Source organism: Passer montanus, unplaced genomic scaffold, assembly GCF_014805655.1.
Source record: "Passer montanus isolate IOZ18808 unplaced genomic scaffold, ASM1480565v1 scaffold97, whole genome shotgun sequence".
Taxonomy (NCBI): domain Eukaryota; kingdom Metazoa; phylum Chordata; class Aves; order Passeriformes; family Passeridae; genus Passer; species Passer montanus.
In genome coordinates this window covers 117489-143571 of record NW_024375145.1, presented here as the reverse complement: position 1 = coordinate 143571, position 26083 = coordinate 117489, and positions in this window count along the sequence as shown.

The following is a 26083-nucleotide window of genomic DNA, read 5'->3' as shown; positions in this document are numbered from 1 at the left end:
CCTCCCCGTTCCACTAGGATGGGCTCAAAAAAAAGGGTGAGTTGAGCAATTGGCTCTGTGATGTTTTGTCTCCAGCTGAGCTTAAAACCACAACAAATGTTAGAAACATTTTAGAATCCACCAGCAGCAGAATTGCATTACTGTCTCTCCACATTTCCACTGTCATGGTGCAAAATAAAAAACAACCCTGGCTTCCCAAATAGCCTGGGTTTTCTGATTGTGGTATGTTTCCTTCTCTGGCTTTGAAATTGTTAATCTCCAATGACCTGGTGATGATGGCACGTATACAGAACCAAGACTGCCTCCAAAAAAATTGTATTGGTGCTAACTGTTTCTTCAACTTTCACTGTCTCTGAAAGATAATACCTGCCATCATCTCTGCAATACCTTTACTTCTTCAAGTGTTTTTAATCTTCATTTTAATTGGCAGTGCCACTGCTTCAAACACCACAGAGGCTCACATGGTTCCAGCTTATGGAATCACAGAATCCTGAAGGGTGGAAAGGACCTTTAAGATCCCTGAGTCCAACCCAGCACTTATTCACATCCCTAAGCTCCACATGCAAAGTTTTAGCATGAAAACTTTGGACAACAACCACCTAATCTAAGTGAAGGACTGTGAAAACTACACTGGGTGACAACCTTTTGTCATTAACCTGAGCAGAGCTCCCCTTGAAGATGACAAACAAATATCTTGGCTGTCAAACTAACACAATTGTTATGCAAAAGGCATTGGATGACAGTTTAAGGTAAGCAGAATACAGTGTGTAAAAGCCCTGATGTCTTTCCCAAAACTTTGTGAGACCCTCACATCCTTTGGGGATGTCATTGCGTGTTGGTGATAAAACACCTTCTGCTTCAGAAGGTTGGAGCAGGTTTTGAGCACATACAAAATTAAACAAGCAGCTTCCGAGAGCATGACTTACATAGCAGACCATCTGTCTGTCCTGTCCTGCTTTTCCACATGTCCAGTTCTTCCCTCAGCCATTCAATTTAGATTTCACAGCACCACCAGCCCAGGGGAGGCGAGATGGGAATGAACCTCTCTGTTATAAATGTATAATTTCATTATCATGTATTATTTTTGGGTTAAGAGTTGCAGACCAGCTTTCATTCTAGCTTTGCATGCTATTGCTTTAGACTATATTTTTCTTTCCTTGTCAAAAAGCAAAGTTCAGACAAAATTTCAAGTATTTAAAAAATTCACCAACCTTCACCAGAGAGATTAAAAATCCATAGAGTCTGTGATCATGAGATGATGGAGAAATTGAAATAGACATACAGGACATCATATGGCCATTAACATATTTATCTTATTTTACTACTGATAGTTTCTAATTTATGGAACATTGCACTTAAAATTGATGTCATAAACTTAAATAAAATTAATTCTTTTTATTTAAAAGCCATGAAAAATATTTCAGTAAAGCATTTCAGTACCTAAACACTTTCAATTACTAAGAAAAAAAGTGTCTGAGAAATATTTTCTCTCCTACCACTACTCTGGAACATTTGAAAATATTACTCTGTGTAAGGATGGGGTTTTTTTTTCCACTGCTGTGTGCCAACATGAAGATAAGTGCCATCTGTGAAAGGGATCACTTTATCAGGCTTCAACAGTTGTAGGAAAATGCTAACAGAAGTCATTGTTGCAAGGAATGGGAAATATATCCTAGGGGAAATGGGCACTTCAAAAGCACTGAGCTCTGGGACATGCAGGAAAGTTCTGTTTCAGTTTATAAAAGTTTCCAAAGGTCACACTCCCCTCCCTCCTGTGCCTTTGGCCCAAAACAAGAGCGTCAGAAACATTCACTCCAAAGCTGTAAATGGTTTGTTGCTCTCATTTTATTCCAGAAGAAAGCCAGAGTGTAGGGAGAGTTTCTGACCGGTTTGAAATTGAAGACTATAAGGAGTGATATGTTTATTTAGATATTATGCATGCACTTTTTTTTTTCTTAAATGGAAAACACGACAAAATTTAAGTGTCTCTCAAAAGGAAACAAAATAACTTGGCACAAGGAAGTGATAATGCCCCTGTAAATTAAAAATAAGGCCCTGAAAGAACATGTCTGGATGTAACAATTTATTTTTTTTAAGAAACATGATTGTTGTCATACAGGGGTTCCTTTCTGTAAATTAAAAATAAGGCCCTGAAAGAACATGTCTGGATGTAACAATTTATTTTATTTAAGAAACATGATTGTTGTCACACAGGGGTCCCTTCAGATAGCACTTATTTTACAGTGGAAGGTTATAATTTTAAGGTAGCATGGTGTTGATTGACAAAGAAAATAAGTTTTGAAACTTTTCTGCACTAAGTGGAGTGATTTGGTGCTTATTCATACATCAAATGAGGAGTTGAGCTGTGACATTTAAATAGATTAATAGACATCAACAGTAAATTATTAAATAGGCAAAATGGTGAAACTGAGGGAAAAAATCATAAGAGGAAAGGCGGAATTCTTTACCTTCCTCCTTAATCACTTGAATGTGCCCTGAATAAACCTATTTCCCTTCAACATCATATCTCAGACAATTTTTGATCAGATCTGGAGAGCTTCAGACTACTGACCTGCAGATGACTGGCCCAGTACCTGTGCCCTGAGTGGGTCAGATCCTCTGGAGCACAGATTTTGGTCATGCTGATACACTACATATTTGACTGAAAACATTCATATATTTATGCATTAACATTCCTTGTTTATTCATAAAACAAGGAAATACTTTATTTTTTGTTAAAGCAAGAAGCATTTTCATACAAGAGCAGATAACCCCATTCTGCTTGCATTAATCTTGTGAGTCCATAATTTTAAATCATATCAATTCAAAGAGACCAACATTGTTTGCTGTAAAAGCAAATGGCTCATATAATTGAGAAAATGGAAATGCTTGAAATGAGAATATTTTTTACAAATAGGAAAAAAAAAAAAAGAGAGAGAAAAAGGTGCATAAAGATGTGCAGCACAAAGATCCCCATCTGAAACACAAAAAAAAAAATTAGGATGACAGACTTTTTGGCTAAAATGTGCTACTAATAATTGTGACGAACATCAGTATGTCTATACGTAAAATTCAATATTGACAAGAGAAAAAAATTATATGTTTGCAGAATATGAACTTCTTCAATATATGCATGAATTTTACCACAAGATTACTACAGAAGAAAGCAATTTCAGTGGTATAATTGCAAATTCATTTTCTTATGAGGTACTTCAAAGATCTCTACTGCAGTGATATTTGGATGTCTGTCTGAGGAAAATAGTCTCAAAATGTTTTAGAGTCTGTGGTTTAGTAGGTCTGAACATATATTCACCCAAATGATTTAATAAAGCTATTTTTGATACTAATTAGTTGTTTATAAGTACAGCTGTTGTCTTTAGACATTGATGCAATATGTCTTGGCTGATGATGTAGATTATAAAATTCAGTAGAAGACAGTTTTGACACATAGAAAATGAGTTACTAGAAAGGGAAATGTTGTTAAATGGTGCAAGATTATATTTTCCAGTGGTCATAGAAAATTACACCTGTGTTAGTAGAGGTATTTCTGCATCTTTGAAACAAAGATTTTCACTGTCATGGTTAAATGGTGCAAGATTATATTTTCCAGTGGTCATAGAAAATTACACCTGTGTTAGTAGAGGTATTTCTGCGTATCTTTGAAATAAAGATTTTCACTGTCATGATGAAGAATGATTAAAAGCAATTTGGAAACTACTGAGTGGAAGATGGTGTCCATTATTCTTCCAGATCTACCAACATGAATCTCTGATGAGTCTTTGGGATCAAAGCACCAGAAAGATGAGAACCTCTAGAATCAGAGATTTGCAAGTTGGGATTGTTCAGCCCAAAAAACAGAAGCTTTGGGCTGAGCTCAGGGTAGCCTTGCAGGGCCTGCAGGGGCTGCAGGGAAGATGGACACAGACAATTGCCAAGGGCTGCAGGGACAGCACCCAGGGAATGGCTGCCAGGGCCAGAGGGCAGGGCTGGCTGGGATCTTGGCAATGGCAATTGTTCCCTGGCAGGGTGGGCAGGGCTGGCACAGGGTGCCCAGAGCAGCTGGGGCTGCCCCTGGATCCCTGGCAGTGCCCAAGGCCAGGCTGGACACTGGGGCTGGAGCAGCCTGGCACAGGGGAAGGTGTCCCTGCCATGGCTGGGTGGCAGTGGATGAGCTTTAAGCCCTTCCATCCCAGATTTTTGTGATTCTATGTAAGAAGGTGGTCATAAAAGTATTCCTTGCTGAAGACACTGGAAGGTAAACCTCCACTGTAACTGGGTTTTCTGACAGATTCCCCCATTTGGGATCTTTGTCTGAGTGGTCTGCACTGAAATTCTGGCTGCGGCCTTGTCAGGACAGAAGTGATTCAGCTGGATAAAGAAGAGACCTTTCTGATTTGCAAGGTGTTTGTGTTTGTTTATTTCATTATCTGTGTCATTTGAAAGCATCTGTGACTGTGTTGCCTGTTTTGGATGTTGCAAATGTTCTGTTTGCATTCCCCCAGACAAAACTCAGTGAGATTGCAGATAATTGCAAAAGAGCAGCAAAACTACAAGAAGCACAGGGATGCCTAACAAGTGCAGTATGCAGAGTTGCCTATCAGTTTATTTCCTCTCCTTAACTACGTGGCCTGGTTTAGAGGTAAAATGAGGAGTGTTAGGAGAGGCAGAAAGATCTACCTGTCACCAGCTGTGATCACAAAAGCATTTCTGCTATGCAGAAAGATGTTGATGAGCAGGGGGTGACACAGAAAGTGGTCAGCCCAGAGCAAATCCAAGGATTGAAAGGTCTTGCCAGAGAGTTGAAATGTGACTGAGGAAAAAAATCTGAGCTTGTAGGCAGTTGCTCCCTGTTCCCATGAAAGGTAGGCACTTGTAATCACGGGATTAATAGGCTCTCAGATCCATCCTGCCGTTGAACTGCAGTGTTGCAACAACAACAGCTGAACCTGTGCACTTTAACAGGAAAAACTAATTCTGGGAGATAGATTTCCCCCAGCTGCCCCAGATCATTTGTGTGGGAAGCATGTTTATTAGTAACACAACAGCTTGAACCCTGATCTATTGATTATACTTGCAAAATTTTGACACAATATCATAACAAAATTCTCCAAGTTTAGACGCAATGATATACCCAAATCAGTCTGGGGTCACAATAACCAAATTACCTAGACTGACTAGACAACAGGAGCTTTTTTTCTCCCCTCTTCCTAAGTTGTTCTTATTTTGGATTTGACAGAAATTGAAAGCAATAATTAGCTGAAATAGGATTTTTTTGAGCTTTGCTGTAAACCTGTGTATATAAAACACATTTAAAGCTGTTGGCAGATAAGCAATAAAGATAGCCAAACTTAGATTCATAATGATACTTTCACTATGCTGAGTACTGATATAGCTGAGGCTGAGCTGGAATCTCTACATCTCAGCTGTCCATTTACTAATGTAGAGAACAGGAGTGCAACTCTATCTTGCACTGAAGTAGTATAGGATAGACACATTAACAACAAAAAAAGAATAATAGAAGCCGTTCCAGTGTGAGATGTGATGGAGCACAGCTCGGCCATATCACCTCTTTCTGTCTCTCTTGGGAAGAGGGCAAACACAGAGAAATATCCACACCAGATCAGCAATGCACAACAGCTTCTCCACACACCAGGGGAGTGCTCTACCAGGCACAGGCTGCCAATTTATTCCTCTTTTTGTACTGGATGAAAGATTTGGAAGATAGAATAAATAAATCCATCTGAGAATCTGGCCCTGGAGTATTTAGGGGTTATATCATGTGATTGGGATTTTCATACCTCCGTTGACTTCACAAAGCCAATAGAAAATATATAGAGAGGAAAAAGGAAGTAGAATCCCCAGAAGACACCATGTCTCTCCGGTCTGGTGTGATCCTTCTTTTTGTCTTTTCAATGCTTTTTCATCTATCTACAGAAGTTGTAAGTGTATATTAGGGTCTCTGCTATGCAGTCTAAGTGCAAGTAAAGGCTCCAGTCTGTACATGTCTGGAAAAAAAAAATATTACAGACTTTTTCTCGACAATTCAATTTTTACTCCAGGTATTTCTCTAAGAGAGATCATTCACTGTTGCGTAGGCAAAATGTCATATGAAGCAAGTCAGGAGGGATCTTTCTTTTATAATGCCCTCTGTTTCATTACACTCTGGCAAGCAAAGCATGTTTTATGGCTTTTATTTTATTTCCTGCACTATTGTCCTGATAGACGTGAGAAAAAACTCGTCAGATAAGGAACAATGAATGAAAAAATAAAAAGCAAAGTGACAGTAACTTTTCCACAGGAATAAGAGCGGCAGATACTAAGACAGTTCTCAGACAATACTGGGGGGAGCTGTCAATTTCCTCGAGGCCAGGGAGGCCCATCCCCCAGAGGGTGGTTGGGTAGTGAACAGGCTCCCCAGGGAGTGCTCACAGCACCAGTCTGAAATCAAGGAGTGTATAGACAATGCTCTTGGGCACAGGGTGTCGCTTTGGGATGGAGCTGTGCGTGGCCAGGAGCTGGACTCAATGGTCTTTGTGGACCGCTTCCAACTCAACTTATTCTGTGGTTCTATGAACATCACCTAAATATGAAAATCTTCTCACAAAAATTGAAACATTTGCCACTGAATCAATGTCTCTTCCAGGAGCATCACCCTCTTTCCACAAAGGGTGTGCATGTTTTCTTTCCTTGCTTGTACCAGCAATACCTTTAAAATCTTCAGGAACCAGTGTCTTATGTTGTCCTGATCTTCAGTGTTTCTCCAATACTCCCCAACAGATTATGTTTGCAGTCAGGAAATGTCCTTCATCACAAAACCAGGACTACACTGACCACCCCTCCACAGCAGAGTGCTTCCAGCTACTGCAAGATACAATCAGATAAACTTTTTTTTTTTCTCCGCAAAAATAAAAAAGCTCTCACTCTAAACAGTGCTATGCTCTTATTTGGCAATAATCTCACAGGATTTATTTGCAGTATGACTGGATAGTTTGCACCAATATTGTAATCAAAATTTTTGTACATATCACACATATACACACACGCACACACACAACGAAAACCAGAATCCATCTGTCTGGATCAGTTCTCCTGGGAGCTCCAGCTTGTTGCCTAATGCAGGAGCTCCTTCTATTGGCAGACAAATTGAGTTAGAATGGGAAAAGGTCACCTGATAAAAGGGGAGTAAAGATAGTTTTTGATGCAAATTTTAAGATGAACTCTTATTAAACACAACTAAATATATCTGCTGTTAAGAACCTGAAGAAAATGCTGCACTGAAAGTAATTGAATTTTGTCAAAAAAGGAAAAAAAATTGAGCCTCGCTGTTAAAACATTCATTTTAAATAAGTGATTAGCAATTCCCCATTAGATCCTCAGCAATTCTGTTCTTAGATCTTCAAGCTGCAAAGCTATGGTTAAATATCATATGAAAACAAAAGAGCCTATTATGGTGGATAATACCTTTTCTAGTAGTAGTGTTTTGTTATCTAGGCATTTTTGATCATATAAAAATATTTTGCCGGTAATAAAAGAAAACTTTCTGAACATTTTCTCTGTTGTCATCACTCAGAGGATTTATTTTGTAAGGGCACTAAAATTCCCAGGGTAATCCCAAAGTAACCACTAATACTTATTATAAGGTTTAAGAGTTTACCAATGTTAAAGTCAGTTTTAAAGGATATTTAAGGGTCAATATTGTACAAACTGATGCAGTGCCAAGAGGATTGGTTATAGGGGAGCATGGAGGAATAAATGTAAAGCTAGGCTGTTTTGTCATCTGAAATTGAAAACTATGTTCTCATCAAACTTACAGTAAAACTTATGATCCTTATTCTTTTAACAGATTTCAATTGTCATTGAAATCTGCTTTACCATTTCTAGTAGTTTGAAAAAGTGGAAAACCACCTCCAAATTTCAGTGTACAAATGGTAAAGACTAATCAAGATTTTTTGCTGAGACAAATTTTGAGAACAGACAACTCTTCAATAGAACTGAAAAATAAGAAAATGAACCTGGAGCTGTTCTCTGCAAGTTGAGCATGGGAATCTGTGTGTTCTGGGAGAACCTTTTAAATCTGGGCTTGCCTCTTCTAACCAGTACTAACAACTGAACAAGCTTTAATAACTACAAATTTTTTTCAATGCTTGCAAAGGATATTAACTTCTTCCTTGACATCATGAAGACAAGCACCCTGTCAGAGGTTTAAGGAAAATTCATTTACACATTTCTCAAAATCTCTAATCCTCAAATAGAGACTTGATTTCATGCAAGATTTTTACATGGTATTGAGGAGCTGTCTAGATACCAATTAACTCACAAGGTTACTCTGGCGTGTGAAAAAAGAATACAATAATAGAACTCACAGCTACTAGTGAAGAGATATAAGATTTTAGGCTTGTCACAAAAAATGAGAACAAGTGTGACAAGTCAGAGAATGAGTTGTCTCATACATCTGCTGAGTGGGAATGGAGAGCAGCAACACAAACAAATAATATCTTATAGCTCACAGACTGTCTGGTATGTTAATGACCTGAAAAATTAAATACCAAGTTAAAATATCATAAGATTACACTGTCAAGGCTTCTTCCTGGAATGGAAAGGCATTCTGATATGTATATATATATATGATTTAAGAAGAACAGTAACTCAAACATCACAATGATTTTTTTGATAAGCAGCCTTGGCCAGTCTCTATTAAATCTACACCTTTTCGATATCCCCTGGAAATTAAAAATAAATTATGAATAAGAGAAATTGTAAGTTAGGCTGGGGATTCAAGAATATCTGGTGCAGGAATGTAATTACCTATTTATAACTGTCATTTGAATCCCAAAGAAAGTCTTCACTGAGTTGAAAAACATGAGTTGAAAGTACTTAGAACAGTAAATGCTGGCCTTGGGAAAGACAAATATACAAAATACCCCTGCATTTACATTGCAGAGCAATATTTGCACTAGTTTTAATATGAATTTTTAAATCCAGACTCAAGGTCACTGAACCAAGTGTGTTCCACTTTCTATTCATGAACAATTTGGCAGTGAATTCAGGCGTGCCAATCCTATTGCACACAGGACATAATTTGGGATGCAGGGCTGGAGAACCTGACCTGCAGTGCACTTACCTTTCCTTCTGCAATGGAAATGGACACATCCACACTGCAAATCCTGCAATCCCTCATCCAGGTAAGGCATCAAAGCCATGAGAAACAATTTTTGGGTGGAAAGCACCAACTGTATCAGCTAGGATTTGACCTGACCTACTCCTACACTGCTCCATTAAGGAAATTTTCACTGCCACGTGAAGTCTTGCTAAGGAACATCACTGCAGTGAGAAACTCTGCTACTGAAATCTTCAGAAACCTTCAGAGCTAATCAGTGCCACTTAGAACATGCCCTGATTTTTTTGTGGTTGGGAGTAAGTGCATTGCAGAGAGGATCAGAGATTTTGCCAGTGAGGAACTGTACATTCTCCACTGATAAGTTGGATATGGACTGCTTTCAGATCCCAGGAAAACTTCAAGAGAAGAGAAAAAAACCCTCAACACTGAGAGCTGAAGTCTCATCCATGTGCCTTAGCCTAGTCCAAATGTGTTACAAGTAGGATTTCCTTTTCCACCTGAAGTTACTCACACCCAGTTGCCCTCTCCCATAACAGGGCACTTCCATTGCCTTGGAGGTTCCCGCCTAACAAAAAATTCATAGAATGGTTTGGGTTGGAAGGGATCCCAAAGCCCATCCAGGGCAAGCCAAGCCATGGCATCTTCCACTGTCCCAGGCTGCTCCCAGCCCCAGTGTCCAGCCTGGCCTTGGGCACTGCCAGGGATCCAGGGGCAGCCCCAGCTGCTCTGGGCACCCTGTGCCAGCCCTGCCCACCCTGCCAGGGAACAATTGCCATTGCCAAGATCCCAGCCAGCCCTGCCCTCTGGCCCTGGAAGCCATTCCCCCTTGTCTGGCACTCCATTCCATGGAATTTTTTTCTCTCCATCTTTCCTATTGGCCCCTTCAAACAATGGAAGGGCAGAATTAGGTTACCCTAAAGCTTTTACTCTCCAGGCTGAACAATTGTGCCTGTGTTTCATTTTTTGTGGAAGTATGACTCCACAGCATTTGTCCTTTGCTGACCACAGAACTGAGAGTACAACAGATCCTCTCCCATGAACCTTGCCCATTAGGCATCACACTTTGTTTTGAAATGCAAGTTTCAATGAGAAAACACACAGAGATAATTTAAATATGGTCTCAGTCATCCCAAAAACCACCTTAGGCTAATGCATATCTTCAGTGCCAAAATAAGCGGACTGTGAGCCATAGTCAGTGGGAGGGTTCACATGCAAGTGGACAGCCAGCCTCAGTAAATAAAATAAGTTTTCTAACGAAGTTTTCACTGATGCCCATATTCCAATTTGGTGATTGCTGGAATTTTTTTTTAAACTCCAGTAACAATGTCACTGTTCCACTGGGGCTGTGAATCATCCGAGGAATATTCTGAGGCTGTCAGGGGATGATTGATTGTCTCTCATTCCCTTCCTCAGTCTAACAGAATTTTCTGTACAGACATTCCCCACCTAAGTCATGCAGGAGTTTCTAAAACAGACAAAGGATGCTCCACTACTCAAAGTCTGGGGGATAACAAGAATTCCTGGGATCCTACAGCAGCTTGAGGACAGGGCAGTGGGATTCACTACCATGATAATGCTGCACATGTGAAGATTGCCTTTCTGTATTCCAAATAAATTAACATGAGAGTTTCTGTCAGCATTTTATTTTAAATAAATCAAAACATTTTCATCTGGCAAGTTACTGTATAAATGCAGTAAATAATTAAGTTAATGAACCAGGGGAAAAAAAATAAAATAAAAAAATAAAAAATTAAAAAAAAAAAAAAACCACCACCAAACTAAACACAAATCAACTGACAAATGAAAAGAATCTGCAAGACCACACCGAGACAGCTCTCCTCACCATGTCTTCTTGCCAGGATCTCTCTCCAGTACACTCTCTGCTTATATTCTCTGTTCTGTCTCCAGATCACCATGGTTCTTTCATGTAAAAATCAGATTTTCCCAGAGATCCTGGCTGATCTTTCTTTGAATCTCTGTGCACCCAGCCCAAATGTGCCTGGGGCAAGAAACCTACATCAAGAGCTGTCTCAGGGCATTCTGGTGGCAGCTCTTTCTCTGGATAAGACCTCAGACAAAACTGCAAGCTTTCTGTCCAGCTCTATGTGGGATGTTCTTTCAGATCTTCCAGCTTCTTTTGAGGTTTAGCAAAGAGTTTCTCTTTGTAGTCTTGCCATTTTCCCCTGGAACTTTCTCTTGTGTAGGAGGAAAACATAGAAATTAAATACAATGCAAATTCTCTTTTAAGTGAGCCTGCAATGAAATACACAGGTATTTTTTTTAAAAGGGGGCCAGAAAATATATTACTCTTTCCTAGGTTTAGCATGTGCAAGTCATTCTGAAGCAGCCTTTTTTAGTTTGTCTCTGTGTGTCCTGCTCTCTAAAATTGCTGAAGAGCTGAACATCCTACTCTTGTATGGGAAGCCCACCTGCAACACCACACAGGAATGTGATGGCCCATCCTCATGGACCTGGAGCTAAAGAAGGTGGCAGAATGAAAGCAAAAGGGGAGGAAATTGCCATAATTTTGTTCCTTGAATGCATTTAAAATGAAAGTTTTTTAAGAGCAGGGAGAGCATTGCTTACCTCTAAGGGGGTATAACACCATGAGAGAATATCTGCAGCAGGAGAGACTCCTGAAGTAAGCTTTTCCTCTACAATTAAGGATTTTACTGCAATCAGCAACAGCCCGAGAATTTTAGCCTTATGTATCTAACACACATTTTCAAGGCGTACTTAAAATCAGGAAGTGGAAACAATGGAAAACTTGTGAATTAATTTAAATTCCAGTCTTTGATTATGTTTAAGAAATTAGCTGAGCAGCAAACAGTGATTGCAGCATACCTATAAACTATAGTTGAATTACATTATGAGCGTAACACTGCAGTTAAATAATTACTACACAAAACCAATAACTATCAAGACACTGCTACTCTTTTTTCTCTTTATTTTTAGAAAACTGCACTCAGGGTTTTTAGCATTGAACCACAGGGCTGTTAAGCTGTAATAAAATATTGTATCAGAAAAAGCTGGAATGAGCTGCAATAATAAAACCTTGATTATAGGATGTACAGAGAGATAATATCTATCAGATAACCTTTCTTCACCTAATTTGTGTAGGATTTTTTGCTACATTTGTGCTTGCAAATGGGGAAGTAAAAATTATCTTCATTTTAATCAAGCTTCAGTGATTTTAATTTGCTCATATTCCCCTTTTTTCTGCAACCATGAAGACATTTGCTTGCAGCCTTACATTTCAGTCATGGAAAAAAATCAGTGTGGGAAAAAAGAGATTATATAAAGAATTGCATGTAAGTGATTTGCAGTAAACACTTGCAAAGCTCATGAGTATTCTATGGGAATTCGTGTGTTTTTCAGAAGCACAGGAACCAGAGAAGCCATAAGCAAAATAATTTTCTCCTTTATTTCAGCAATTGACTGGAGATTAGAGAAAAATAACCACTAATCTTTCACTCCACAGGCCAGCAGCAGGAATTTGCCATGTCCTGCCACTGTAGAAGGAAGGACTTAAATTCAGAGGAAAAGTGGCAGATCCTGACCCTTAGCCACATCCTTGTTCCAGCAGCAATTTTAGGTCAATCACATGGAATGCATCCTCTCACAATCTTACCATTCCTTTAGAAGTGTAAAATACTGAAAAGGAAATATTTATTTTTGGAATTGCCATTTTCATTTGGATTGACTTTTACTTTCATTGGCCTTTTCCTGTGCAAACAAACAAAACAACTTCCTAACAGACTTTTCTCATACATTTTATTACAGGCTGCAATTAAAGCTATAAATGCTCTATCAACCTTGATCAATTTTTCTTCATAAATAAACTCTGAAAAGCTCCTTATCTTCACCTTCTTTTTTTTTTAGTCAAGGGAAAAATGGGAGAGAATAAAAAGATTATTTTTGAAAACTTATGCTCTAATGGTGTTACTGACTAGTCCAGCACAGGAACATTAGCCAAGCTTTTCGAGGAAACTGCTTTTGTAATCTGAAAAACAACCAGCATTTTACTAGCATGTTTTTTAGCAAAAATGATAATATTTCAATTTTCTAAAATGTATGGGAAAAGAATACCTCAGGTCTGATTTTCTGAACATTAATCTGTAACATCTTCAGGCTTGAATAATATATACAGGCCAATAATAGATATTTTATTGCCTGGTTTTTACTTGGCTTTTGGTTAATGCTAATTCCACTAAAATATAGTTTAGATGAATACCACCATTAGATGATTATTATTCTTTAGTTGGAAACCAAAGATGAAGAGTGATTAACAAGTGCAGCTAATTATCAGGTTGCAAAGATGCACGTATTTTAAGACAAAGACCATTTTCAGAAACCTTGCAAAAAGTTACTTGTGTACCAAGACCTCACTTTCCTTTGAAGTACAGTAATTATCTAATTGGATTTTCTAAGTAAGTGTAATTCTTTTTTAGTAGGCATTTAATAATACATTCCTGACATTTTCAGTTAGTAGAGAATGTGTTTCTTGTCCTTCCACATGTGTTTATTTGAAAGCTTTGAATATAGTTTAAGCCTATTCATATTGGCAGACTTCTTTGAACTTAATTTGCTTTATCTTGGTTTATCCATGATTGTTTCCATTTCCTTGCCTAGACTTTCCCAAGACTGGTGGACATTTCTGTGGTGGAGGAAACCAGGAGTTATATTTACTTTTTTTTTTTTAACTTACAAGCATTGTAAAGGTTTAGGTTTTAATCTGTAGCTGTATTTCCTAGACTTTCACTGTTGTTTACACCTTTTTTTAAAAGAAACTAGAGAGAGATCAAGTTTGCATGACTCCTCTGATGTTTCTAAGTTCTAAGTGAACTCAAAAAATGAGATAAAATATATATTATTTTTTAAAAATCAGACTAAAGCTAAGACATTTATGTTGTAATACATAAGTGTGTGTTTTCCTGCCTGGAATGATTTACTGAGCAAATCATAGTTTGGATGATCTGCCAGTGACCTTTCCCAGCACAGTCATTTTTTAATTCCCATGAGCCTAAGCCAGGATACACAGCTGGGTCCATTTTCTTTCTGTACCTCAAATGCAGGAAACTTTTTAAATCCCTCAGACAAAAGTGGTGCTTGGAGCAATATTGTAGATGAACCTACTAGCAAAATCCTAGATGGTGGTAGTTAAGTTACACTTGGTAATCACAACATAAATCTTCAGTCCAACATGTAAAATGTAGTCCATTAAATGGTGATATTCTATACCATAAAATATGAAATACTTACATGACTTTCTGGATGGGATTAGTGACATTTTGTGTATAATTTGCATATGCAAATTACACATTTCAATGCCAGCTGTAAAGTTTAATATTTTTGCCTATAAAACATGCAATAACACTTTGCTACATGGTTTTCTGGCTAGGTGTGGTATCAAGAGAAAAATGTCTTTACTAAAGCCAGAAGTTAAAAACTCTTACCTGATATAAGATGCCACTGTTGAGAGTAGTCCCAATAACTACCACCATCAGCATGACCTCCATACCCAGAACATATTTCATTTCATCTACCAGTTTCTGTTGATTTTTTTACCATCAAGCAAGAATCCAAAGAAATGATAAATCACATTACCACATGGTAAATAATCCTAGGGGAATCCAGGGGCTGGGAACAGTTGGGTCTCCAGTGCATCAGGAGGAGTTCCCATAATTAATTCTTCTCAAACAGAGACTCAGTATATAATATTTTAAGGATGGGCTTTTAATTGAACTGGCTGACAGCTACTTTAGCTGTCTGGTTTGATGGTATCCACAGGAAAAACATCACACAGATCTGGCAAAACTGCTCAGACAGGTTTTTTTGGGGGGATTATCTCTGACAAGGTTTCGTACACTTCTTGTCTCAGTGCAGCAGCCACGCACACTGATGCTGACAGCTTGTCACATTTACAGCATAAGTTTCTTGTAGAAAACCTGTGCTCCTCAGCAGGAGCACACTGCTCTGAGAAACACCTGCTTTTTGTGTGTTTATACCTGACTGTACTCTAAGTGAAAATTAGGAAGCCAAAGCTCTGTATTTTTAACAGGAATCTACAGAATTTTGTCTGAAACTAAAAAAAATATACTAAAAATTCTAGAGTCACAGAAACTGGGGCTAATTCTAGACAAGATGCAAACAGTTTTAGCACCACCTCTTGATAAAAGATTGCACAATGCAATTATGTAGTAAGCACATATTAATTATGTAATAAACAGTAAACATCCCATAGCAATAGTAATAGCAGTAGTATTACGAACAGTAATTACAAGACTTAAGACCAAGACTAAGAATAGGTAATGAATAGCAATTAAAACATGAACAGTTAGTGCATTAATTACACAGTAAAACATGCACTATGAAGGCAAGGGTCAAGATTCAATAAACTCCATATGAGCTTTCTCTCACGCATGGCTGAAGCCCAGATGGCTTTATTGAACTTCTAGAAAGATAAAAGTTCTTATCCGTGAAGAGTGTAACATCAAGGTCTTCATGAATTCTACTTTCTTAGGCATTTAGCCCAAAGAATGAGTGGTAAATACTAGTGACATGTAGATTGTGCTTAGGGTACCCAGGGTACACTTAGAGTGTAGGTATTTTTACAGTTTAAAGCAAAAATCATCATTATGCAATCTCTAGTCTAATTCTTTGTGTGCATCACATAAAAATATGCAGAGGTAGTTAAGTAAAGGGTGTTGTAAACATTTTTAGTACAGAATGAACCAATTAAGTCTGAGAAAATAATTCAGTTTAAGAAACAGTAAAGAGAAAAGCAACTGATGTCCGCCCTCTGAAAGATTCTCAGTTTCCTTCTCTTTAAATAAAACTTGAGCCCAGACTCTCAGCAGTTTCCCGTCTGTGCAAAATGATGGGAGCTATTATTTCCTCATCAGAAATGTTTGAAAGGATTACTCATTTTGTTATAAACCATTGTGATGCCAAGTCGTGGCACTCAGGAAGCAATGACAGGAAATCGTCCTAATGCTCGTGCATAATGCTTTTAAAAAATTCTGCCCATAAAGTCAATCTCCTCTGTCATTTGCTGTAGTTTCCAGCACAATTTAGAGAACACTGGGTCTTTCACTGCGTTCCTGGTACTGTGAGTAAAGCCACTGGCACAGCTTTCCCATGGAGCATTTGAGATATTCCTTATCTGCTGAAATGTTCAAGTGGAAAATCAACAGGCAGATGGTAGGAGATAATAATATTTTAATGAAAGCAGAAACTCAGCCGGTATAGTTGCATGCCATTAAATTATTCAATGTTTTTTAGCTAGGCACAATAAAGCAGTAGTTATTTATGCCAGAGACATTGGATGGTTTTTTAAAATAAACCTAAGACAAAAAATTCCACTTGTGACTTTTTAACCATAAGCAAACACATAAACCTAACTATAAACCACCACCAAAAAAAAAAAAAAAAAAAAAAAAAAAAAAAAAAACCAAGGGTTTTTTTTAAAAACTTTTAAAAAAAAAAAAAAAAAACAAAAAAAAACCCCCCAAAAAAAAAAAAAAAAAAAAAAAAAAAAAAAAAAAAAATCCAAGGTGTTTTCTAGAGTACTTTTACAAGAAACAATGATAATGCAAATGTAGCTGTAAAATGGCATAATGATCTTCCAGCAGCAACCTAGACACCTCAAAATGGCAATCAGAGATGCTGGGATGAAAGCTGCAAGATGCCTGCTGGTTACCTGATAATCAGAGAACCATCAATCAAAAGCACACTGCCTTAAGATCTTTAGCATTTTGAGACAGTAAATGAACACAGACACAAAGGATTCACTCTCAAGAGAACTAGGACATGTTTCTGCTACAAAATTTTAATTGGGTAGCAAAAACTGTGTTTATTCAGACAGTTTTGCTGAATATTTTGCCAATATTTTATTCCTCCAGGTTACACATCAGCTGGAGTCAATTTGTTGTTGTCTTGCTGCTCCTCTTGTCTGAGTTACTTCTACCTCTCTTTTACCTTTCTCAGCACATATGAATTACCTGAGTGTATGGATTTTAATACTAGAAAAGGAAGGGGCACGAGGTTCTCACTCACATTTCCTCTCCTCTTTTCAAATAAAATTTTGACATTCAGAAAATCAGTATTCTGTACAAATCCTTGACTAGTGGAATTTGGCATACTCACGGTGAATTTAACACAAGTTTCATCATGTTATTTCAAAATGATATGACATTATTTCAAAATATGGTGATTGACAGGGCCTGGTGGCAGAGAAAACAGGTACAAGCTGCAAGGCTCGAAATTGCAATTAGAGGAAAGGAGAAAGTTTCTGACTCTGGGAGTGGTTAAATATTGCTGCAGTTTTCCACAGAGGCTGTGAAACAGTCATCCTTAAAAACACTCAAATCTTGCTGGGTGAGGCCCAAAGAAATTTGATAAATGTTAGCCCTGCTCTCCTAACAGAGATAAGATGAGTTTAGGGATCACAGCATCCCTCCAAACACATAAATTTTTTCAATGCCCAGTGGAATTAGTAACATGCTAGACAAATTGCTTCAGAGAACCACAAACCACTAAAAAGCAATGATTTTTTAAAATTTTCCTTTTCCGGAAGTTTTATTCAGGTGTGCACACTGCAAGCATGGACAAAAGTATGAGGTGTATGAATTCTTTTGCTCCTTCTCAGAAGAATTTTGCACTACTGAACAGAAAGCCTTGATCAGCTTTGTGGAAGAAAAAATTATTTTTATTCAGACAGATGGTGTCAGTTTGAGATTATGATTAAGAGTTGTAGCATTTAATGTTCATTTGGTTGCATCCTTCTATATTTTTATTTTATTTTAATCAAAACAAGTTATTTTCTTTTACTCTCTACTGTTCTTGTAAACTGTATGTTTGCCCTCATTTCCATTCATTTTTAGAAATCAATTATTTATACTGTTACTTCTCCTACAAAAATAACACCACAAAATTCTTTCAATTTAGGTGGTTGATAAACACAATTAGATTGTTCTTATTTTATGAAAAATGTGGCTGAGGCCTTAAGGGCTCATAATGTTAATGTAATAATTCACTGCTACTTTTTACTATAAAAATATATCACACCTTTACTGTCTTCTTTACAAAGCCTTTACTCCAGTGGAAAGCAAATTTCCTCTGTGGAAATAGCCAGTTTCAATGACCTGATTATTTTGAGTGTAAATCTGAAATTAAAAATCGGTCTCCATAGTGTAAAGAAAGTACTGGGAAATGTAAAAACAGAGCAATGTCATGAGTCACACAGAAAATGTTGTTTAGAAGACACCCAGCCTAATTTCTTATTTTAGAATTTAATTTTTTTTTTTTTTTTTTACTTTTGACATATCTACTGATAATGAATTATATATTTTTCCAGATTAACTGCTGTGTACATTAATTTCTCTTTTTCTGCCTAGCAAAGCAACACAAAAATTCACAGCATACAAGAATAATGGGAGATGATTTATTGGCTTCAGTAGTAATCCTGAGGTTGTTCAAATCTCTTGTACATAATTTCAGCTAATAGGAAAAATTTCTTTATTAGGTCTTTCAGCTCACTGTTCTAGAGGTTGCTGGAAAGACTCAAGAGCAGCATGTATCTATAATGATGTACCAATACTATGGAGAGGTATCAGGAAAGTAAAAAAAAATCTAGAAAAACCAGCAATACAGATTTTTTTTGATAGTCAGCAAAAAAAACCCCCAAACCTACTATTAATTTTTATTAATTATCACTATTTTATTTTAATTAATCACAAAAATTCACAGCAAACAAGAATAATGGGAGATGATTTATTGGCTTCAGTAGTAATCCTGAGGTTGTTCAAATCTCTTGTACATAATTTCAGCTAATAGGAAAAATTTCTTTATTAGGTCTTTCAGCTCACTGTTCTAGAGGTTGCTGGAAAGACTGAAGAGCAGCATGTATCTATAATGATGTACCAATACTATGGAGAAGTATCAGGAAAGTAAAAAAAAAATCTAGAAAAACCAGCAATACAGATTTTTTTTTGATAGTCAGCAAAAAAAAAAAACCCCAAACCTACTATTTTATTTTTATTAATGGGAAAAAAATTATCAGGAAATAGAAAGTCATCTGTCATGGAGAGGCTGTGGAGCTCTAAAAGAATTATCTTAACATCTGCATATGCTGTTCTCTAGAATACTGACTCACATGTAGAAAAATATTTAACAGAAAATAATTCTGGTGATGTTATTCTGATTTCCTTTTCCCGTTTTGTCCAAATGCATGTATGAATCTCTAAAAGGATTGTAGATTGAATTATTCTTAAACTGTAATATCTTCAGGGTATCCAACTACATGGAACAGTTTAAAAAGGAGAAAAGAAGGGAAAAGTAAGTGTCACATTTTGAAGGAGACCACAAATCCTATACAAACACATACAAGTGAAATTTCCTAACCTGAATGTCATTAACAGTCAATAGTAACAACCTTGTGTTATTCTTTATCATTCCTGTCCTTTGTTTTGGAACCACTCAACAGAAACTCTCATGTTTACTGAGTCCTCTTTCACATAATTAATTCAAACATTTCAATAAGACTAGATAAAATTTATTAGCTCTCTTTGCTGACAGTGCTCTCCTGTTTATTTCTCTACTACTCCATTTGTAATAGAGTTTATGTTTCTTTAACATAAAGATGAAAGTTTATATATAAAGTTTATATATAAATTTTATATAGTCAACCTATAATATTAGTCAATTTTTAAATGTAGTTGAAAAATATATCTATTCAATGGATTTGAATACCCATGTAAATACAGAATATAAAATATTAATATATAAGATGAAGAAATTTGCAGCATACTTATGTATGTGTGCCTGTATATACCAAAACATGTTGCCTGTTAAAGTCCTTCACATGTGTAATATTTCATTTAGAATCTTCACATTTAGGATTTTTTTTTTCACATATTCTTTTGACCTCTCCTGCACATCCCTCTCCTGGCAACCCGACTATTTACATGCTACAAAGAGCAAGAGCTCTCTCACAGAGGTCACCTGTGTATCACAGAGAGTATCAGGTATTTCTGGATGTTCAGCAAGGCATCATTTGACATTATTAAAGGCACTCAGCAGTGCAAGAAATTTTTATTACTTCACATGGAACAACACCATTTGAAGAAATGTATGTGCAAGGGCAAATGGAACTGCTTCAGATTGCATCTGACACTAGGCAACCACAGAAACAAAATCTGGGGGAAAAAAATTATAAAATCATTTTGGCAGAAGAAAAACAGTTTAGTCAGAAATCCTAGCTCTAGTTGTTCCATGATATTCACCATATCTGAGAATCTGAGTGGTTTTTGCTGCAAGATACCATTGACAAGGTTACTTCATCAGCTATACAAAGCATTTTAGCTGTCTTAGTATATGCTCAAAATACTAGTAAAATGGCTGTTAAATTGGGAGGAACGTGGATCTACACACCATCAGCTAAGCAAACAGAAAGGTAAACAAATTTAACAGAAATATAACTAAGGTAAAATAAGCAGAACCATTTGCTTTTAGATTTAGTTTTGGGAGCTTTTTCTGCACAAAAAGTCAGGTGTTTATTTTTCCCGTTACCTGTCCTTTCCAGTTTGTTTTTTGGTAGACCCACTGGCTAATTAGAGAAAACTCTAACTCCCTTTCCCTAGATAACCACCTCACAGCTCTGCAGACTTTATTCCTTTAATCACTTCCCACATATTAACACTAATACAGTACATGACTAAATACAAACTTTGAGAAATACCTGGATGCAAATATTCTTCACTCACTCCTTGTCTCTCTCTCCCACATCACGTTTCCTTCCAACATTTCCTTTCCAGTTCCTCTCCTGTTCTGAGCACACTGGACACTCCAGCCCATTGGGAGCATCTCCATTCTTAAAATATTCTCCAACTTTTAACAATTGTCAAAGAAACAAGAAAATGTGACCTGTTTTCAAAATTTCCATACATTGCAATCTTTATGATCAGTCCTGTCTCATTTAAACCTTTTCTATGATTTTCTTGACTTGACCATGAGTAAGCCTTATGAAGCTGCAAAATTTTTCACAGTATGCTGATTTTTAAATTTTTCTCTTAATATTACTATGTTCTTAATGGCTATTCTTCCACATGTCTCCTCAACATCTCCCATTATCTATCTGCATTTTATTTTTTGCCAATTTTAATGTCATAGGTATGATAAATCCAAGGGAAAAAAATAGTGAAAGAAATTAATTATAGAACTACACCTCCTTTAAAAATATCACTTGACCTTGAATTTAAAAAAAAAAAAGCCAACAAACCAGCAATCAGTACTTTCTAATTTTTGTGCTCCCAGGGGAAAAAAGGGCCTGAGGAAAGTAGCCTTTTACCATGACAGAAATCATTTTGCACACAACAATACCCTTGGCTGATTTTAATCGGGATTTCTCCATGGCCTTCACAAGAAAATTGCTCTCCTCCAACGAGCTAATGACTTCCTCATTTCAGCTGCTAATGGATTTTTCCTCCTCGACCTTGGGGAAGTCCCCAGCTTTGTGGACTTCTCCGTCTTCCAGCAGACCACTGCCCCTGTGTTCATGGGATGTTTGCCACAACACAGTCCCAGTATCCTCATTTCATCTCTCTCGTGTTACCTGCTCCATACCAACATCCCTTCTACTTTACAGACAACTTTGATGTTATTTTCATCACTTTTTATCACTTTTTTTTTAATCACTTACTACTTTTTTCACACTTACTACTGGGTATTCACAGGCTCTGAGCTTTATCACTGTGTTTTCCTGGATACATGTTTACATATTGCAAGTAAATAAAAATGTTAATATGCCACATATATTTACTGGTAATAAATAAAGAGGGATCACTTGCACTAAATAATGTGGTTTCTGTTATGTTGTGGGTGTAGCTATGATATTTTATGAAAGATCCTCTGCTAGGATTTTTCCTGTCCTGAGGAGCTGAGGGCCTCAGGAAAGCAATGCAAACAATAACTCTCTGCTGCTGTGGAAGGCCACGGGTGCATCTTCCATTGGTCCATGTGGATTGTTTTCAATCAGTGACCAACGCAGCCACCTGTGCCAAGGCTGTGAGCAGTCACAGGATTTTGTGATGCATTCTATTCTATTCTATTCTATTCTATTCTATTCTATTCTATTCTATTCTATTCTATTCTATTCCATTCCATTCTATTCTATTCTTGGTCTTTGTAGCCTTCTGATCTGTCTTCTCTCTCTGTTCATTTAGTATAGTCTTAATGTAATATTTTAATATAGTATATAACATAATAAATCAACCTTCTAAGCAAAATAAAGTCAAGCCTTGTGTCCTCCCACATGAGGATTGTGGGTTTGTTTGGGATTTTTTTTTTTTCTTTTCAGAAAAATCTAAACATCACTACAAATCATTCACTCTCTAAGCACGTCATGTTAAAATCACAAGTTAAACTCTGTTTAGACAGTTGAGATGAAAGGACTAAATCTCAACACTGAAATCCTGGAATTAATAGCAAAAAAAGCTACAGTCAGTTCTTGAATATACTTTGTCTTTCAACAGTATTGTGAATGAAAACAAAGTATTTCTATTTCAGGTTAACACACAAATTTTAAAGTTGCCAAGTGTTTAACAAGAAAGGATAATGACACAATAATGAGTATAAGGAAAATAATTCTGGATTGTGAGCAGCAGACCCACAATAGCTGATCACTGGGACTAGGAGGGGATTTAGTGGGAGAATTTTAAGAAATAGAGGAGTGTGGCAGTGGTTCAGTCCTAGGAGGGAGGCAGATGATGGCTGTTGCACTGGTAGGTGCAAAAAATACTCATCTCTTTCCTTTCCTGAGTGCCAGTGACACTTTTATTATCAAGACCATGTAACTACTCCCTGGCTGTCAATTTTCTGCATTCATAAAACCCTGTCTGATTAACAATTAGGTGCCACCTTTGGACAGCAGCCCACAGTACTTGGAGAAAAACTCTGCTCACTAAAATGAAGGAGGAGCAGGCTGGCAAATCCTGAATGAACAATTTATGGGGATTATTTGAGTGGATGACAACCCTGTCTTCAAATGGATGACAACAGCCTGCTCAGGAGATGTAGGTACCTAATTCCAGTGCAAGAGTCTGCTGAGCCAGAGCAATGTGGGCACCTGCATACAAATCAGAATTCAGCATCTCCAGAGGCAGAAAGACTTTTTCTCTGCTTCTGTGCCTCATATCACAAAACATTCAGAAACAGGTGCAAGCTGTTCAACTTATTATTACTTCAGGTTTTCTTTAGTTAGCAAAAATTATCAAACATGTTTCTATGGAAAATTCATCATTTGCTTACTTTCCTTGTTATGGTAATAGGTTATACTAATTTTTCTTTTCTGAATATAGATTTAAGGTCATGCCTGGATAAAAGCAAGCAATAAATACTATGATCTCATATACAAATTAAGTAGAATTTCCATATTAACTTCCAAAAAAATAAAGTAGAACATGTGGCTGACCTACCCACAATTTTCAATGTGTTCTTGGTTACATAGTGATTTAGTATTGATTCTTTTTTGAGACTTGCTTATTTTGACAAGAAAGATTTCGCAAAATAATGCAAACTTGTAACTTGTCTTGCAAACAATTTGAATGTTTATACTTTTAAAGAAATACTTTTCTGAACATTTGTGCTTAGTAAAAGATATATTGAATATGGAAACCTTTTCTTAAATGAGGCTGATGTATATTTAAAAGTCAATCAAAATTAATTTTCAAGAAATAACTTTACAATCTTTGGACATTTCTTGTTTTATATGAACCTATTAGTAGTTAAAGGTCATTTACTCTGCATGCAAGGGGAGTGGGATGGGGTGAGGTGGGTGTGTTTGCACATCTTTAGAGAATTAAAATTCACCACAGCAAGGTATTTTAAAACCAAGTACTCTGAACTAGATCAGTGAGAGCAAAAGGTAAATGCTTTTCACAGAAACCAGATTCAACGTAAGCAGGGAATGCTTACGTTGTTTTTAACAATCAAAAGTTAAAAACTAAAATATATGGACTAGCCAAATCCATATACTTCAATTTAGAGACATTCTAAGATCATAATGTAGAATTTATATTCATAAGATAGCTGCAACTTTCTGGTTATCAAAATCCACTGATTCCTAGGAAACCAATTAAAACCTCACAATACTTTGAAAATTAAAAAGTTTCTTTAGTATTAATTCCAAGTCCATGGGGTAAACAAGTAACCATTTCCAAGTAGACAGGATACAGTCAAAATGGTCTGTGGTTCTTGGTTGTTTTGCTATGCCCAGACAAGTTAAAAATTTAATGTATGCTCTTTCCTCCTCACATTTACATCCTGCGACTAGTCAGCTTCATGAATTATCATTTGATACCATATTCAGAAAAAAATAGTAGAGATAAATGCATGCAGATAAATGAAATGCTTGTATTTCAATTTATTTATGTGGTCAGTGCGTAGATTTTTTTCAAGGCTGGACAAGACAAATCCAGCTGATCTAATGCAGTGCTGGCAGTGTGACAACTTCTCTTGTGGCTGCTGAACTCAGCGAGGCAAATCAGTCTGAATGTGGGTTGTTAAGCTGAATCAGGTACTTTAAGTTCTTTTCACAAATAATGGACTTGAGTAATATAAATCCCCTGCATCTTACTTATCTGACTGAAATGAAAGAGATTGTCATGCAGCAAGGTCTACTCAAATCCATCCCACCAAGCATTAAACTGTATTACTAAATAAAATTGGAATCTGTAAAGTAGTTACTGTACAGCCAGGATATTGTACTAAAATCAGACTTTTGTATGATATAATGCCTTTATGCCAATAGCTGCATGTGTAGATGGAAAAAAAAGATTATGAGGAGTAACTAGAATAATAGCTCATATATTTACCACTTCTAATATTTTTTACAGATTCTTTGATGATCATTATGTGGGACACATGTCTGAATAAAGTCTTATTTGTGTTAAATTTATAATCTGATTTCATTTCAACCCTTGTAGTACCAGTATCATATACTATATATTAATGATATATTATATATTATATATTACATATTTAGTATATATTATAACATGTAATAAATAAATAAATAAATATATATATATATAAAATAGATATATTTTTATGTACTGAGTCAAATTCTTTCCAGTGATCAGAAGGAAACTGATTTTCCTACACTCTCCGGTGCTTTAAAAGCCCCCTATAAATGCAGATTTGAAGAATAGTTGGTACAAAAAAAGAACTTTTTTGCATGAAATCCTGCTGTGTCTTTTTATTCAGCATTCATACAAGAGCTCCAAAGTTTAGAAAGAGCATATTTCTTAACTGGAATCTCTTTGAAAGTGATGATAATTTCCTCCATTAGAAGAAATGAGGCAGATTGTCTGACAGAGACTGTGTCAGCAGGTAGAGATGACTTGGACACTGTTGTGCAAATTCTTTAAGATTCCTCTCTCCTCACATGGCCGTGACCAAAAGAGGCTGCCACATGCAATTAAAGAGAACAGAAAGAAATTAAATAGTTTTTTATCCACAGTGAAAAATACTATCACCAAAATTACAAAGAGGTGTTCACATGAAATTATTCGACACTCAAATACTTCTCTCAAAAAGTTTCTGCATTTCTTTATCTAATTAGAATGTCACACTGTAAAAATCAATGCTTCTCTAATGCTTTCCCTGCTGCAGCCATGACTTTAAAAGGATATTTATTGCATAGGCAGCTGCTAGTGATGACTGCCATTATTTCTCCATTTTATAGTTCAATTGCGTACTCTCATAAAGCATTGTGACACGAGTCTCGAGCAGCACTGTAATTTCCCCAAAATTACTGGGAATTTTGGGCAGGGCTGTCTGGAGTGAATTGGTATCATTCACACAAATGCGTTATTGATACTGTCTTTGCTCTCCTCTTAGATGTATTAGCTCCAGTAACTTGTTTCTGCCAACTACAGCCCTTCACAATATCCTTCTCTAAACTGG